Source organism: Pomacea canaliculata, linkage group LG14, assembly GCF_003073045.1.
Source record: "Pomacea canaliculata isolate SZHN2017 linkage group LG14, ASM307304v1, whole genome shotgun sequence".
In the NCBI taxonomy this organism is placed as follows: domain Eukaryota; kingdom Metazoa; phylum Mollusca; class Gastropoda; order Architaenioglossa; family Ampullariidae; genus Pomacea; species Pomacea canaliculata.
Window position 1 is genome coordinate 9,310,753 of NC_037603.1, and position 11,952 is coordinate 9,322,704.

The window sequence follows — 11,952 nt, forward strand, 5'->3', positions numbered from 1 at the left end:
GCCGGACCCCCCGGCTGTTAAAGTCTGTCTAAACCGCCTGCGGCCTGATGCATTTCTTCTAATAATCGTCCTTTGCCTCTTGTCAATGGCGGCCAGCCTGCTTGTCACGTGGTCCTTGTGCCATTTGACTTGACTTAGTCACTTGTTGCCATGGTAACTCAAAGCAAACACTGACTCTCGCATCAGTTTTATTGTGGCGAATATGTACTATCTGTATCTTTGGTACTTTACTTGGAGCGGAATAGTGTTGATGCCAGTGTTGTTAAAAAGATATGCAGAAGATGGTGACACAGAGCAGAACTAGTGGTAACTGATGATGGGTGACATTTAAAGGAGCAGGTTCTGTAATGGTTTTCTGAGTATTCAAGAAACAGTATTATCTGCAAGTTGACATACAGTCACAGCATGTGATGCTGAAATGATGGTTCAGAGGATGAAGTTCATACGAGCTCCCCTGTCGAAATACAGTAACAAGTTGTCCCCAGCAGGTTCAAGAATGTAACCATGATCTGTAGAACTATCCTCAACCCTGGCCATCAATCTAGCCTTAGTGTCTAGAGCCCTGACCCTAAATGTAGCCCTCAATATTGTGTTCATGTAAAGTAATCTTTAGCCTAACCCTAAACTTATATCCTCACGAGAATTTATTCGTGTGCTAGTATTTTTGTTTTCGCCTGCACGTGTGGCCTGCAGCAAACACTACACACAAGCCAAACAAATGACTCCAGTCTAGGCACGAATTCCGGAAGTGGTGTCGTCTCCCTTTCCTTGTCCGGTCGCGTGACATCCAGCGTACCAACAGGGGAGGCCATCACCTAGGCCCATCCCGACCGGAAATGGTGAACCATATAAGTCTCGACAACGCCTCGAGCATAAAACTGTTGACATCACTGTAAGTGAACGCCACCTAGCGAGCGGTGGGAGAACTGGTGGGGCGCGGTGTGGACACCCCACCCCCCACACCAGTGATGTTGTCCCCCTTGTACATGTGGACACAACCACCCCAGCTGTTTGTGGTGTTTACTTATTTCATCACTGAAAGTAACAAACATGTGTATGTGTGTGCGCGCGCACGTGGTCACATGTCAGCCATGACACCTGCTCCGTCTGCTGGCCGTGAATCATCGCTCGTCTTATCACGTGACTAACATGTCTTCTCTACTGTTTGCTTGCGTAGCACAGCGCTTTTCCCTTTGGGGTTAATAAAGTTGTCACTTGTGTCACGCCTCGTGTCACAGAGTGACGTGCGTTAGTCTGTTTGTACAACAAATATCAGACTTACAAATAAATATCAGTGTAGAGACAATTACACATCACGTGAGTATCTTTTGAGGACAATTGTGTATCAAGCATGTAATTATCGTCTTGAAGACTTCCACATCAAGTCTCATATATATATAACCTCACAGACGGTATGTGAGCAATTCCATGTGCTATACATTGTTGTAAAGACGTGAATATCACGTAAATATCACTTTCCACAACATTCTATATCACGTGTATCGTTTCAGAGACCGCTGTGTGAGAGCACTGTCTACACACACCTGTCTACACACACCTGTCTACACAGGGGTCTCACACAGTGGTCTACACTGCCTACAGACTGCGAGAGCCAGGGTGGACGTGACGTCATGTTGAAGCTTCTGCAGTTGAGGTGACGTCACGCTGGACATCAGTTGTGGACGAGTTACAGCGGCAATGTAACAATATCGGGTGTCGGGTATCCAGGAATTACAGAAGGAATGTAAAAATATCCGATATCGGGTAAACACGAGCTACAGACGGATTGTCATAATACCCGATATTCATGAGTTACGGAGGAGTCTTTGCCCTCCCTCGCACAAAGGGAGAGAAGTGATAGTGGGACACATACGAGCCCAAATCCTGCCTGATGCCGACAATGGGACAGAAAGATTGAATGCACTGGCCCTCCTACAGATACACAGAACTTTAGAATTAACTACAAGGCAGTGATTGATGGATTGGCTTTCAAGCTGAATACACAGATGGCCCCCATTGCCCTCGCATTCGATTTGGTCGGATTAATCAGTGGCATTAACACGGGCTTTCTATTAAGTGGTTTGCAGGAGCATGCTTGTAATGGCGCCTGTAAATGAACTGCAGTAAACTGATCATTTAGCTGCACTGCCCTGACCTCTGACCCTGGGCACCTGGTCAGTTTGAATTCTCTAGTATCTACAACCAAATCCCTTAGGAAAAAATCCACCAAAAGTAAGCACTCAAGATGATGAGGAAAAGCTATTATCTTTCATACATCACATCCCTTCTCCCGTCACCACCACTAGCAGCACCAAGCCCGGACTGGGTGGTGAAGGGGCACCTCACGATCTGACTAACCCTGACTTGTCTACCTGCTGTTCTTCGCCATACTCTGTGTACTCTCACTTCTTTGGTAAGTTGGAATTCCCCGCTCTTGGATGACAACTTTTCATCCTTGCCTTTGTGGCTAACCCTACCTGTACTGCTTTAACCCTCTCTCTACTCTACTAACCCTGTATTGCTCTCATCCTTCTACTGTTCTAACCCTCCATCTACTGTACTAACCCTGTATTGCTGTCATCCTCCCTCTACTGTTCTAACCCTCTCTCCACTATTCTTACCCTCCTTCTACTGTTCCAGCCTTCCTTGTACAGTTTCATTCTGTGTTGTCTTTGCAAGTCCTGATGACATGGAGCTGTACTCATTCCACTGTCATTTGCGTAGGTTCCTACTGTTTATCTCTTCCTTACTGGACATGCGCAGATGGGAACGATAGTGAGGATCGTCTGGGTGCATGTCTGGCTCGTCCTCTCACGTGTCGATAAAAGGACAGACACAGACATTAGTCTGGCACTGCAGCAGCCAGAAGCTCAAGTTATTCCAAACTTCTGGGTCAACGGTCATCGACCTTTTGTATAACTGACAAATATTTCAAAGTGTGAACAGTAGATTGCTTTGGCCCTATACAGCTCCTATGATGATGATGATGATGATGATGATGGATTGATGATTGATTGATGATTGATGATATGATGATGAGATGATTGATATTATGATGATTGATGATGATGATGATGATGATGATGATGATGATGATGATGATGATGATGATGATGATGATGATGATGATGATTTACACAGCACATAATCAGGCTCACGAGGCAGCATGCTCAGCGCTTGAGACAAGCAGGAGACATGGACAGAAGACGAAGGACGGAAGGAGAAGCAGACAAGTAGTAAGAGACAAACACAGAGGACACAAGGAGGAATCAGGGAAAGTAGTGAGGATGGAGTGTGTCATATCCGCAGTTCACTGACTATGATCACAACTAACTGACTAATGTTGAGTGGCTTCTTGGTGAGGGACATGGAGAGAATGCCAGACTGGTGAGGCTAGTGTCCGAGTGTTGTATATTTTCTCATATATTCTTGTAAGATTTATACAAAAAAATATTTATACTCCAGGGCCTCGGCTTTTGCTGAGTTTATTCCGTAAAGTTTGATTGATGTCTCAAAATATAGCAGTGGTTCTCAAAGTGTGGTCCGCGGACCACTAGTGGTCCATGGGCATAAGTCAGGTGGTCCGCAGCTGACAGTCGTCACATGTCAACAAAGTGATGTTTAAAGTGATGCATTCCTCGCATTAACATTTTAATTACAAATAACGAGGTCCGTAGTTTTATGTCAACTTATTACTATACTATTATCACAGAAGTACATTTAGTTTTGAATTGTAATGAAACTAATGCGGCAGTTTAAATGTGAAATTCATAGTAAAGAGTTATTTTTAGGCCTTGGTGGTCCGCCATATTTTTTACGTAACTAAAGTGGTCCGCGGTCCGAAATACTTTGAGAACCACTGAAATATAGTGATTACTTATTGGTTGATTTTATTTGTCAAGTAAAATCTTAAAGAGCAGTTGTTGTTTGCCAACTCAGCCCTTACCTCTCTACAACCTGCAAAATCTCTTTCTTGCTTACCAACAAACTCATAACATTGAAAATTACTCTTCTTTAACTTCTGAACGAATTTATGTATGTTATCATCTTATCAACTGGACCAAAGTTTCCCTAATCGCTCTCCCGGAGGTTTCCGGTGCCTTGGACAGTTGGACGCTACCGACCACTCCATCCTTCTCAACAGACTTCGTCTTCCTTCGGCATCGCTGACAAGCTAGCTGTTGTCTGTCTGTCTGTCTGTCTGTCTGTCTTATCAATGACTTTCAGTCCGACTCTTTTCTACTGACCTGCCATGTTAGTTCTCATCCCAGCTCGCTTCACTCTGTACACCTCTCCTTTGTCCTCAATCATCGCATCAACAACACCTTGACGCGGACGACTCTCAGCTTCAAGACAATGACTCAGCTGATGACAGACTCAAACATCCACCTGCTGCAAGGACATCAAACACTGGATAACAAAAACAACAAACTTCAATGACCACAAGATCGAGGCCATCCTTATCGGCAAGACCCATCAGCTCTCCTCCCTTCCCTTTCCACCACCAGCTCCACGACATGACCTTTCTTGCTTGTGACCCCGCCAAGACCCCGGGAATCACATTCCACAAGCAAGTGTCGGGCCTCAGTTTGTCTCGCGTTTTACAAAGTATGCCACACATTCGCCACATCCCAACATATTGTCCCCTGAAACTTGTGATCTCGCTCGTCCTCTCTCGCATCGTCCACTGAAGATGACTTCTCGCTGCTCTTCTTGGCTCTATCATCGTCCTCAATGTCTTCACGACAATGATGGTCTCCTCGTTATTAATTTTGACTGAATTCACAGAAACGCTCATTTATTGAACGTATTTGTCAAACTTTGACTTTGTGTCACGTGTCTTAGCACAACGCCCTTTGCTCACTGGTTGTGTGTTAGCTTCAGCCACCTTGTGTGAACATCAGGCCTGGCAGCAACTGGTTGTGTGTTAGCTTTAACCACCTTGTGTGAACACCAGGCCTGGCAGCAACTGGTTGTGTGTTAGCTTTAACACCTTGTGTGAACACCAGGGCTGGTGACTGGTTGTCGCCGTGGCTGGTATGCGGTGGCTGCAGCAGATTGCATGCTGCCTGACGCGAGGGTCCCGCGGGCTGCATCAGATTAACCACTCATTATCAGCCGTCGTCAGGGCCAGATTTACGCACGGCCTCTGTAGGCCGGAAGTCCCCGAGGATGGTAGTGGCAGCATGGAGAGACTCTCTAATGGACGACACGTCATCTTTATGGGTCCACCATGTCTCACCTGCGGTGACAGCTCCTGACAGGTATGAGTGCCCTGGGGCAGCCATTATTATTCGCACAGCCACACCGACGGCCCACCCATGCACACGCACTGATATTGTGGTATAGATTAACCACGATTGAAAAGATGCTGATGTTAGGTTAGAGGCTGCCAATGAGGAGAGAAAGTTTCAGGGCGACTTGTGTAGCGACAGCAGTCAGGGACTCCAGTGTGAGTGGTCGGGTTCACAGTCCGAATGTTATAGGCGTTCACAGGACGTGAAAAGTTGACTGGCTCAGTGTACTCAACATGTGGAACCAGCCCTCGCTGCCTGTCTGAGCTCGCTGCCCTCTGTACCAACGTATGACCACTGTTCTCTTCCTGGAGTCCCACTAAGACAAAAAAGTGTGGACAGAGATCTTGTTCCTACCAGTCCCTTCAACTTACCATCAACTTACCCTCAACTTACCCTCAGCTAACCCTCAACTTACCCTCAGCTAACTCTCAACCTACCCTCAGCTAACCCTCAGCCTACCCTCAACTTACCACAAACTATCCGTCAGCTACGCCAATCAGTCTGCAGGCAGATTTTTGTTCTCAAAATCACTAATTGCCCCCGACCATGCCCATACCGTGCGAGTATTTACTCTGTGTCCTCTCGACAGGTCTTGCTGGATCAGATGTACAATTAATACATAGTGCTTTACATAGGATTTACTAACACCATGGCTAAGTCTCTGTTAACTCTACGAACCCGAACCCTTCGCTCTAACCTTAGACTCATTTTCATGAAACCTTTCCATTGAATTCTTGATAGATCATTTTTACGCCTAAGGACATTAGCTAAACATTTTTACATATTAAATAAACAAATTTTAACTAAAAACTGAGAAGTAATAGTCAACGGAAAACCGGATTTATTTCTTATCCAGTGAACCGTCTATGTCACAAGCAGTCTAGCAGGGGCACTCTGTCACACGCATTGAAGGGCTTAGCTTCATCTCCTTGTAACATCTGTATAAAGAAGGAACATTAGTTGTCTAACGGAACATTAGTTTGCTTGCTTGTTACATCAGACATCTGTATAAAGGAACATTAGCTGGCTTGCTCGTTACATCAGACATCTGTATAAAGAAGGAACATTAGCTGGCTTGCTAGTTACATCAGACTTCTGTATAAAGGAACATTAGCTGGCTTGCTTGTTACATCAGACATCTGTATAAAGAAGGAACATTAGTTGTCTAACGGAACATTAGTTTGCTTGCTAGTTACATCAGACATCTATATAAAGGAACATTAGTTGTCTAACGGAACATTAGTTTGCTTGCTAGTTACATCACACATCTGTATAAAAAAGGAACATTAGTTGTCTAACGGAACATTAGTTTGCTTGCTAGTTACATCACACATCTGTATAAAGGAACATTAGTTGTCTAACGGAACATTAGTTTGCTTGCTAGTTACATCACACATCTGTATAAAAAAGGAACATTAGTTGTCTAACGGAACATTAGTTTGCTTGCTAGTTACATCAGACATCTGTATAAAGAAGGAACATTAGTTGTCTAAAGGAACATTAGTTTGCTTGCTAGTTACATCACACATCTGTATAAAGGAACATTAGTTGTCTAACGGAACATTAGTTTGCTTGCTAGTTACATCACACATCTGTATAAAGGAACATTAGTTGTCTAACGGAACATTAGTTTGCTTGCTAGTTACATCAGACATCTGTATAAAGAAGGAACATTAGTTGTATAAAGGAACATTAGCTGGCCTGCTTGTTACATCAGACAGGTCACCAAAGAGCTACAACAGCAAGCCAGTCCATGTACCGCCGGGTCAGGTAAGCACGGGGTGCGCATGTGCCGTCAACAATGTGTTTGCATGAGACATCGACAAGGACGGTTCCCCAAACTCTCCATCTCCCGCACCTGACAACTGCACTGCATGCACGTCCCGCCATCACGTGGACTGGAACTCCATGCCCCTGTCTGAGCTCGGGCACGTGATGTCGGAAGTGTGAAACGAAGTCACTCCTTTGAGATGGTGAGGACAGGGTGTACAAGTAGGAAGAATAGGAAACACGTGAAAGGTCTACAAGGTCTCCAGACAGGGCAGCCGCAAGGTCTACACAAGGTCTATTACAAGGACTATCGCAACATCCTTCCACGGTCTACGACAAGGTCATCCAGGTCTACCACAAGATGGCCACCAACGTCTACCGCAAGGTGTGCAGGTAACTCTCCGTCAGTCACCCAGCAAGGTCACTCCCCCTTTTAGTCTTCAACGGTCACCCAGACTTCAAACACAGCCACATGTGAACAGACTGTTCACCAATGAAGCCTGACGCCTCATTCCTTCCACTGCAGACCTCATCCATCATCCCCCTCTTCCACACACACACACGCACACGCGCACACACCTCGACGGGCGCACGTGCACTGATAAAGCATCCCGACGACCATTTCTAGAGTTCAAGGTCACCTCGCTCCACACTGCAGCTGCTGAAGCCGTTGGCGCCTCTCCACTGTGGACAGAGCGGAGCGAGAGCAGTGACGAGTGGATTATCAGAGTGGTCTCCCATTGATCCGCGCGCCACCGGCACGTGCTGCGAATAATGAGGGGCGGAGGGAGGAGGAAGATGAGGGAAAGGCGAGGCGGAGCAGTCTCGCCACATCTCCGGAGGCGATAAATCATCGTCAACGCCACGTGAAACCCGTTCCTTCTCATCTCGAGTGACGTCAAATTCTGCGATTTAATCCCAACTGGCGCCGCGCGCTCGCCGCGCTGTCCACCTCCGCCATCATGGCGACACCCATCGATCCCTGTCGTCTGCCGCAGTCGGTCGTCTGCTCATCCTGTACCTGGCGGCCAGTACAGCGCACTGTCTCGCTCAAAAAACACGGATGAATCATTTAGTCGTTAGGCTGCCCCCTACTTCCGCTCGACGGAAGCGACGGGCTGGCCTCAGACATCGCCAAATGCCTTCAAACGTGCTTCATGAGAGGCACTGGCGCGATGTTGCCACAGAAATACATCGCGTGCACTGTAATTCTGCAGCCTGGCTCTGTCTTTGATCAGCCAGACGTAAATGTTTAGCTCCATCTACCAATCCTCCCTCTTCACCTGCTCCGTGCTTGTGTTGTGTCTGGGTGCAGTCCCTACAAGCAGCCTTTCTGCTCTCTCCACATCCTGTCTTTTGATGTTCGTGTACAGCTTCTTGTGGCTAACCACAGGGCACCGACATCTCCTGGCCACGCTCAATGTCAGTGTATGTCTTTGATAACCATAATGAGCCCGAGTGTAAAAGCTAACGGAATCTTCCAACCCAGGTAATCCAGCGTGTCCTTGACTTACCTGTTCTGTTAGGGACCATATATGTCCATAAAAATAAAACACAATCAAAATTACCGACAAATACGTGCACCAGCCAACAGTACGAACATTCTTTCGCTGATTCATTTATTCCATTGACCGCAACTGGCTGGTCGGCACGGGTCGTTGGGGGATGAGGGAGCTGGATGGTCACAGCGGCTGACAAGGATGACCACAGAGCAACGGTCAGCAAGTTCTGCCTACAGTCAGTCCACTCCTTTATCTGATTTGTTTGCTAACTGCCAGTTCTTCATCTGTCGTCCTCGGTGTCAGCACCCCGCCAAGCTTTTTTTTTTTTTAGGCCCTTCGCCCCTCCTGGGGCATAGGCCATCGACTACAGTCTTACCTGTTGTCGATGTTTTGGTAGCAAGGGTTTGTTTTACGGGGTGGGGGTGCTGGCCCCACGCCCAACCCTCCTCCTTTTTTTCAGCCGGGCTTGGGACCGTCCTTGGCGGAGGGCGGCCAGCCCTGTAAACAGATGCCACGTGCAGAGAAAGAACAGCATGCCCGAGACGAGAAATGAACTCAGGGCAGCCAACCTTCACTGTATTGGTGACAGGCGCTAACAGCGCTAACCGTTGCGCCACCGGGCCGCACCCCGCCAAGCTACCCTGAAGAATGGATCGACTTCAGAGTGTAGTGCTGGGTGGTAGCGCCAGACCAAACCAGTTTACGATGTGTTATCGTTGCTAGAAGGGGTTAGTGGCGGCCAACCCGGGTGGCGACTGTCTTCAGTACGCATTCGCTGGCCTCACGTACGCTTCAGTAGAAAATTCGGGGTCGCTTTCTCCAGCACTTGGTCTGCATTCTTTTGCACGTGCGGGCACGTGTGTGGTTTGAGAGAGTATTCCTACGACACATCGTCATGTCTGGTCATCACTGCTGTCCGTGTTGCGATCTGATGGCTTGTGCCATGCAACTACTCGCTGTAATGGTTGACTCCCAGGTAATCCGAGCTGTTGTCGTCTCCCAGCTGTTCTCGCGATTCACGCAGCTCTGCGCTTTGTTGTCACCGTTGGTGTGAACCCCGACTTTGCTCTTGTCAGGGTGAGGGATAGGGTCATGGCTGGTCTCCATCTGATATGCATTGTTCTGTCAGCCAGAGTGTTTTATAGTTGCTGCGAAGGACTGGCATGATGTTCCCAAAAGCAGCAAAAAATAATCCATTTCTGGCAAGAGGAAGCAAAAACAAATAAACAAACCAGTGGACACATCTTGCAAAAGGTATCCAGGACTAAGAAAATCCAGCAGACATTGCAACTCTTACAAAAGATTGTCAAAGTTAAGCTAGCAACAAGGTCAGAAGTCAGCCAATGAGATGTCATGTCTAGTAAACAAGAAATAGACAATCTATTTCGACGTTCCTTCTGAAAAATAAAATTAAAGTATGTGCTACATACATGAAGTATAGAGAAACTAAATGCCACTCTACATACCATTACCCTTATAATGCATTTACGTAAGCCATGGTCCTTAAAGTGCAGATGAATGAAGGGCAACATAAGGTCCAGTGCATAAAAATAAGCTACATCACAGAAATATATGGCGCAGAGGTGTCCTAACAGGCTTTTGAGAGGACACGTTATCAAAAGTATGGATTCTAGCTTCAGGGGTGACAGGCATAAGTCCCTTTTCACAGCAAAACCATATGTTCTTCTTTCTGCTATTATAAAACCACAACAGTTTTATCATTTTCCAAAGAAAGAAAGAATTTTTTGTTTGCCTTTTAGTTAGACTTGCAGTATATTTGATGATCTTTTCCACAAGGACAATGAGGACACAATTAATGACCCACAAGAAGCTAAAATAACGAAATAAGGAAAGGAAGCGGTAATCAATTCTCGGAAATAAAAAAAAAAGTTGAGTGATCTCATATGAATAGGTGGTCGGTTAAAAATTCAGGTGACAGGAAAGATGTTCCAAGCTGGTAGTTAGCAAAGTCCCAGGATGTGCTGCTTGATACAATGCTCTTAGTAACAAGCAATGGAGAAAAAAGAAGTATGCTTTCTTACGAAACAAAGCTTCCGCCAGACAATCTTTTTAAACTAACATTTGCAGCGTAGTTTATAATTTGCAAGTGCAAACTTACTTTCTTGTACACCAGGAACACTCCACAAAGACGCTCGTTCCCGACTCATTCTGCTCTCAGCATGTCTCCCAGGGTCCCCCCACTGCTGCCCCTTCAGTTATATAAGAGTAAGACTTCCCCTCCCTTCTCGCTCCTGCCCCTTGCCACTTGGGCTCATCTTGAGCAATGATTGCATACCATTAAGTTTGCGAGGGCTGCATCAGTAATTTCACATTTTCGTTCATCTGTCAGATATTTCATTACTGAGAGTTACTTTTTCTTTCTTCTCAACAATTAATTATAGAATCTATTCGGTTTTTATCACAAATGAGCCTCGACATAAATTTTTGAGTGTAAAAAAAACAACCCGCATCTACGTGTTTTAATAATAATTAATTCAAAATCTGTATAGCGCACTCACACTCTAAAGGAGCAAAAAGCTCTTATAGCGAACGAACATGGACAGCACACGACTCAACAGGGCCGTGCTTAGGGGCAGGCGGACGAGGCATCTGCCTAGGGCCCCGCGCTTCAAGGGGCCCCGCGCTTTTAATTGATATGGTATGTTTACGTGTTGCTATGTTATTTGGTTACTAAATCTGAATGTCTTTCGCATGTACGTGTGTCGGTGTGTGTGTTGTGTGTTACTTAATGGCGGATGCAAACCCATCAACTCAACCTCAACTACGACTGCAGACTGTAGCCTGTCTGTAGGGTTTCCTTCGTTGTAACCTATTGACGAACGTTACAAATAAATTAATCGTAGGCTTATGTTGTAATGTGTATCAGCGTGCTGTCAATGATAAAAGACGAGATATCCCTGAGGAGGTTCCCAGTCACTTAATCCCCAGACACTTCATCCCCAGACACTTCATCCCCAACGCTTCATCCTTAAAATGAAATTTTAACTATAAAAATTATGAAGCCGGCGAAAAATTTAACTGAAATTCAAATAATTATCTTCATATAAACATCACAATAAGTTTTACAATTAAAATAAATATTGAAATACATTAATAATATTCAAATCATGCTATTAACTTCAACGTCATTTGAACCTCTACAACATTAGTTAAAGTATTTTAATTGTAAAACTTATTGTGATGTTTATATGAAGATAATTATTTGAATTTCAATTAAATTTTTCGCTGGCTTCATAATTTTTATAGTTAAAATTTCATTTTAAGGATGAAGCGTTGGGGATGAAGTGTCTGGGGATTAAGTGTCTGGACACCCCCTGAGGAAAAAAAGTGACTTTAGATCCCAACTAAAACCGTGTGATCGA

The 11,952-nt window shown here is 45.5% G+C and overlaps 1 long non-coding RNA gene across 1 annotated transcript; it reads left to right on the forward strand.

The window, feature by feature from the left end:
* Positions 1–910: 910 nt before the first annotated feature.
* LOC112555939 lies at positions 911–3,717 on the forward strand. Its single transcript, XR_003097565.1, has 3 exons — positions 911–1,317; positions 1,512–2,413; positions 3,142–3,717. It is a non-coding gene; the product is annotated as an uncharacterized LOC112555939 (long non-coding RNA).
* Positions 3,718–11,952: the final 8,235 nt, after the last annotated feature.